The sequence below is a fragment of the Hipposideros armiger genome, unplaced genomic scaffold, assembly GCF_001890085.2.
Source record: "Hipposideros armiger isolate ML-2016 unplaced genomic scaffold, ASM189008v1 scaffold_293, whole genome shotgun sequence".
In the NCBI taxonomy this organism is placed as follows: domain Eukaryota; kingdom Metazoa; phylum Chordata; class Mammalia; order Chiroptera; family Hipposideridae; genus Hipposideros; species Hipposideros armiger.
In genome coordinates, this window is record NW_017731643.1 from 85,267 (window position 1) to 91,039 (window position 5,773).

Here is a 5,773-nt window from a genome sequence, read left to right on the forward strand (position 1 = left end):
CGCGATCCCGCGGGCCGGGCGCGCGCCTCCGGGCCCCGCCTTCCTCGCCCCGCCCACCCAGCGGGGCCTCCGGGGTTGCCATTGGCTCCTCGGCCTTTTGAATCGTCCCCGGCGCTGTCGATTGGCCGTGCGCCGTGGCGCGTCCGTCCCTCGCCGCCCCGCCCCGCCCCGCGGCGGGGCCGGAGAGCTGCGGGAGGCTGGCCCGGCGGGTGCGCCCCAGGTGCGCCCCGGAGGCATTTAGCTGCTGGTTCCTTATCGCCGCCGCCCAGGCGCCCTGGCAGCTCCGCGGACCCCGCGCGCTCCCCGCCCTTTCCCACCCGGCTCGCGCCACGGTCGCCCGGCGATGCGCAGCCGAGTTGGAGGTGCGTGGTGGTTTGGCGAAAGAAATCATAAAAAGCTGCCAATAAGAAGTCTCGTGTTAATCACTCGAGATCGGCTGTCCGAGAGCGAAGGAGCTTCTTGCTATCGTAAAAGACTTTAGAGCGCTCCTTTCCGTGTTAAAACCCTCCAGGCCTCTGGACCACAGCAGTGGCACCGAAAGCCATCTGGGGCTTTGTCTTGGCGTTGGCTGCGCCCGGGTAGAAACCAATCTGGACCACAGTGGGGCCATTGGGCGGAAGGGGACAGTGGTAAGGAATGTCCCAGGGTCCCCCACAATTCGCAGGGTTCCTACGACGACTGCAGTGAGGAAGGGATTAACAGTAAGGGGAGGTACTGCCGAGATATGGCAGAAAACTCAATAACGTTGCAGCATGGGATAGAAAATTCTGAGCCTTACTTAACCTGCATCCCACAGTCTGGTTTTAACATTGGCCTCCAAACTGCTGAATCATTACATGGTTAACTCCGAATCTGTTATGGATTGTAAACCTTTTTTTTTTTTTCTTTTCTACAAGTTATCATTATTGGTTAGTTGGTTTCCTTCCTTTGAGGTCGAGAGTTTAAAACACTCCATTGAAGTTCCCCATTCTGCAATGTGGTTTTAATCAAAGTATTTCTTAACCCAACTACTAGGTTAACCCAATTTATTAGGTATTAAACTTCAGTGAATTTCTATTTCGGAAACACTATCTGTTAAATGATAATCACAAATAGGCGTTTTCATGTGTCGTCCAGCTTCGGGTGCAAAACCTCTCGTTTTCACAGTTACAACTACAAAACACCCAGATTCATTCAAAAAAAAAAATCTAGTACATTGAGTTTTCTTGGTCATTTGGTCATTCACATCCACTGTGACTGAGTTCATCAGAGCCTCTCTGGGGAATAAGTTCTGACATCAAATTGTCATCGAATTCGTCCTGGATGGAAATCTGAGCTACAGAAATGCACACTGCACTTCAAAGTCAGAGAAACCTACCTGATTTTTGGCAAAGCCCTGCGCCAGAGTCACCTTAACCCTTAAGGTAAGATCATATTAGCCCTACTTCATTTTTTTATTTTTTTCCAGCAAATGACAGAGAAATGAAAACATTACACTGGGTCCATGGGGACCTAAGATAGTTACTATTCCTCATAGCCAAGCAGCAATACATTATTTCCTCTTATGCTCTACCCAGATTTCACTGCATTCCCCTTGAGGTACATATTTCCTAGATCGTTTTCATTTATGAAATAAGATTCATTTTTTTATAAAATAAATAAATGCATTTTAAAGGTCAGTTTATCATAACAAAATGAAGTTAAAAGATTGTGAATTACTAGAATCAGCTTAGTTCACATTCTGCCTTATAAATTATAAAGTTATTTTTGAAACACAACTGATTTCGACAGCGGAGAAACTAAGCAGTAATTATTGTTTGTTTCTGGACGGAAGCATTTTGCAAAAAATCAGTTGACTATCTAGGCTACTTTCTCACTAAAGGAACGGTTGGTATTTTCCTCTTTTTCTTTTTTAAGGACTACTAAAAAGTGCATAGATATTTGGGGGTGGAGAATTTCCAGGTTTAGTTCTCAATCCAAAATTGTAAGTTTGTGAGTTTTCAGAATATATACAGTAAAAGTCACTTAAAGAGCCATTTGTTGGCACTGCTGTTAATGTAGCCATAAGTGGCACAGTCCCCTGCCCCATTTATAAGAAAAATGAGAAGTAATGGAGAAGCAAACCCTATCAGCCCAGCCACTAAAAGCAGCCAAAAGACACACATGGGGCCAGGAAACCTGACGTATGAAACACAGGAACCACAGTGTAATGCATTCCATTGTGGCCATTATTTGGCTCTGCCTCCTAGAGGCTATCAGAATTGAAATGTCTCTTTCAGAAACAGGTCTAGGTAAGATTTCACGTGGCATGAAGAATTCCAGCTGGACTCATTTCGTACCGTTTTATAAGGAACAAACTTTTATATGCTGGGCACTGCAGAAAGCCTTCCTTTGTAAAATAGAAGTACCCCAAGAGCATTGAGACCAAAATACATTTCTAAGAATGCTGTTTGATCTGAATGGCTTTGATGCACACAGAAGTGGAGTTCACGATTAGCAGGATGGAATAATGTTAACACATTTTTTTTTCATTTAATTTGAAACACTTACACTTAGGCATATTTGCAGCACTTACTGACTCCATCTTTTTTCTTAATATGTAGTGATCAGAGGCCAGAAAGGGAAACTATTTGAATACATGCATCCAACCAAGTACCCTGCTTCAGTGGAAGAACGGAAAAGAGATGGGACACAGGTACCTTAATGCACTAGCGATAGAGAAAGAAAAGAGGCAGAATCTGATGTGATCATCATAAGAGCTAACCTTTACTTATTAAACTTTTACCTCTGCCAGCTGCTGCTGTAAGCATTACAAGTAGCCTGATTTATTTAACCCACACAATAGCTCTGGGCCAGGAACGCAGCGTCCTGGAGCAAGCCCATGCGAATTCCATTTCTAGCGCTCATTCTCAGCCCTTCTCCAGCAATTTCTCTGTCTTGATTTCGTCATCTATAAAATGGGGATAATAAGTGTACCTATTCTGCGAGGTAATTGGGAAGGTTAAATTCAGTTATACATGTTAGTATAACTTCATTTTTGTTCAAGTTCAAGTCACCGTTTTTAATCAGTTGTAAATAAATTAAAGGGTGTTTTCAATAGCAGATGCGTCAATGAGTTTTTAATGTATTTGCTCTTTTTTACCTAAATATATAAATCCTTTGAGTCCTCCTGTAGCACACGTGTACATAGAAGACTGTTATACCTTCAGTGTTTTCATCCATACTATTCTAAATGAAAAATCTAAACCTGCTCACTGGTGAATCTTAAAACCTTGTTCAGAGAGTAATTATTATTCAAATTTAGTTTGTTCTTAATGTTTGCTGGTTTGTGACTGTTTAAAAAAGTAGCTTTGAAAATTTGAAATTATGTAGGTGTGTTGGGAATCCTGAAATATTTATCCACAGGAAAAAGTGTAAACTCTGTGGCGTGTCATAAAGAAAGCCTTCCGAAACTCTTGCCCGATTGGATCTTTGTCAGGCTGAGCTCCCTCTGTGCCTTTTTATGTCTGTCTTTTCTTTCCCACCCACTTCACCCTCCATCTCTACAAAAGTCCCGATGAGTCCACAGACAAGCCTGTTTCTCTCACATTGCTTAGAATGCCTTTCCCCTTCTCCTGAGAGTGGCTTGTTCTAGCCCAGGTCCTCTGACTCTCTGCTGTCATGGCAACTTCCCACATACACCTGTCACTGCCTTACCTGTTGTGAGCATCCTTTCTCCCAGAAGGCAGGAAGCATATTTTATTTCTCTTTGTGTCTCTTCCCATTAAATAAATGAGTGATTAGTTCATTATAAAATTGTGTTATGTATGTTCCTCTAAAAGCCAGACTATAGTAAATTCTCTCACTCTTGGGCTAGTTACTGAGTTTCTAAGATGCTAGATAGAGGCAAGAAGCCACAGAGTTTTCGCTGGCACTTACTGTTCCCGCTAACTAGGGTGGACGAGGGCGCTTTCTACCTTGGGAGCACGGCGTGACTGTTGTTGCCTCCATGTGTCCCTCGCCTCCTGTCACTAGCCCTGCTTTCCTGTCATCACCATCCCCATCCGTTGTCCTGAACGGCCTTCTCTCTGCCTTGGTTTTGATCTTTGCACCCTCATCTCTCTCTTAATCCAGAATATGTAATTAAATGTTTCTTTTTAAAACCTACTGCATATTTCATGTGTGGTTTAGACACAGAACACAAGCGCATAGTTTGTGTTGGCACAGTTGCTAAACTGTGAGTCCCTGAGGACAGCCTTCCACCCGCCCTGCCCCTGGCCTCCCATCCAGAGCCTGCAAACTGGGGGTTCAAGTGTGGGATGGCGCTTACTCCTTTATGTAATATGCAATTACCACGTTGCTTCACTTCCGGCCAAAGCTAAGGCTTAGCTCACCAAGGCTGATGTTTAGCATTTACACTTCTCTTCAGCGATTGTTCCAACCCTGTCACTAAAACTGTGCCCTGCCCTTTGGGAAAAGTGGGGAGCACCCGGCCTTGGCATCAGGGTGGTGGAGACAGGGAAGCCATGGGGAGGGGACTACCACCTAGTGAGATCCTGCTATGTGGGAAGCATTTTCCTGTACCTTATTTAGGGCTCAAATCAACTCAGCGAAATATATATCATTATCCCTATTTTTTTTTAAGATTTTATCGGGGGATTGGGGAAGGGAACAGTGTTGGGGAATTGTTGGGGAATTGGAGAAGGGGGAACATTGTGTTTTCCCAGGATCCATCAGTTCCAAGTCAAGTTGTTGTCCTTCAGTCTTAGTGGTGGAGGGCGCAAGCTCAGCTCCAAGTCCAGTTGCTGCTTTCAATCTATTGGGTCGTCAGGAAAGTCATGACATATTTTTCTATGTTTTTCAATGCAAAAATGCGTCATGACTTTCTCGACGACCCAATAGTTGCTGGGGGGGAGGGGGCGCGCAACCCACCATCCCATGGGGAGTTGAACCAGCAACCTTGTTGTTAAGAGCATGCGCTCTAACCAACTGAGCCACCCAGCCGGCCCCATTATCCCCATTTTGGGGGGGGGGGCGGTTTCATAGGGTATAACTTATTATCAATAAAATTAACTCCATTACAATAAGCATTCATTCCCCCCCCTAGTTAAAATTAAACGTAAACCTTAGGTAGTAACCTTCTGCACATATGTATAGCTCTGAACATCCTCACTGTTTGGTGCAAAAACAATATTCCAGCTGGTCTGATTGTTTTTTCCTTAATATGTGGTTTACATATACAATGGACAAGACAGGTCAGTAGAGGATGTATAACCTAAAATGCCCGATTTTCAAAAGTGAAGAAAACCATGAATCTACACATCCAGAGAACTCTTTCTTTTAAAAAAAAATTATATATATATATATATATATATATTTCACTGGGCAACCCTTACAGCTAATTTACAATCAAAAGTTAACAGCCTAGTTATACAGAAGACATATTCCACTACAGAGCTATACTCTATGCAACTGTTTTCCTCCTCATAAACAACCTGAGTTCAAATTGAATTCTAGCTTTCACAATCACAACGGGTGCTTCACCCAGCACAGACGTTTGAGTCACAAAACATAATTACCACAATAAAACACAGTGTTCAAGTATCTGGGCAGATAGCTCTGCCCCACCTAAAGAAAATTAAATTAACTACACAGACTAAAATCTATACAGCTCACAGTCAACAGTTGTGCATTATAAAAAGGTAGGTGTTTTTTGTTTGTTTAAGTCAGGAACGGGTAGATTTTATAAAATATATACAAGCTAGCACACACAGCCATCAGCCCTAATGCCCCCTTTTCTTCTTCTTCATCTTCT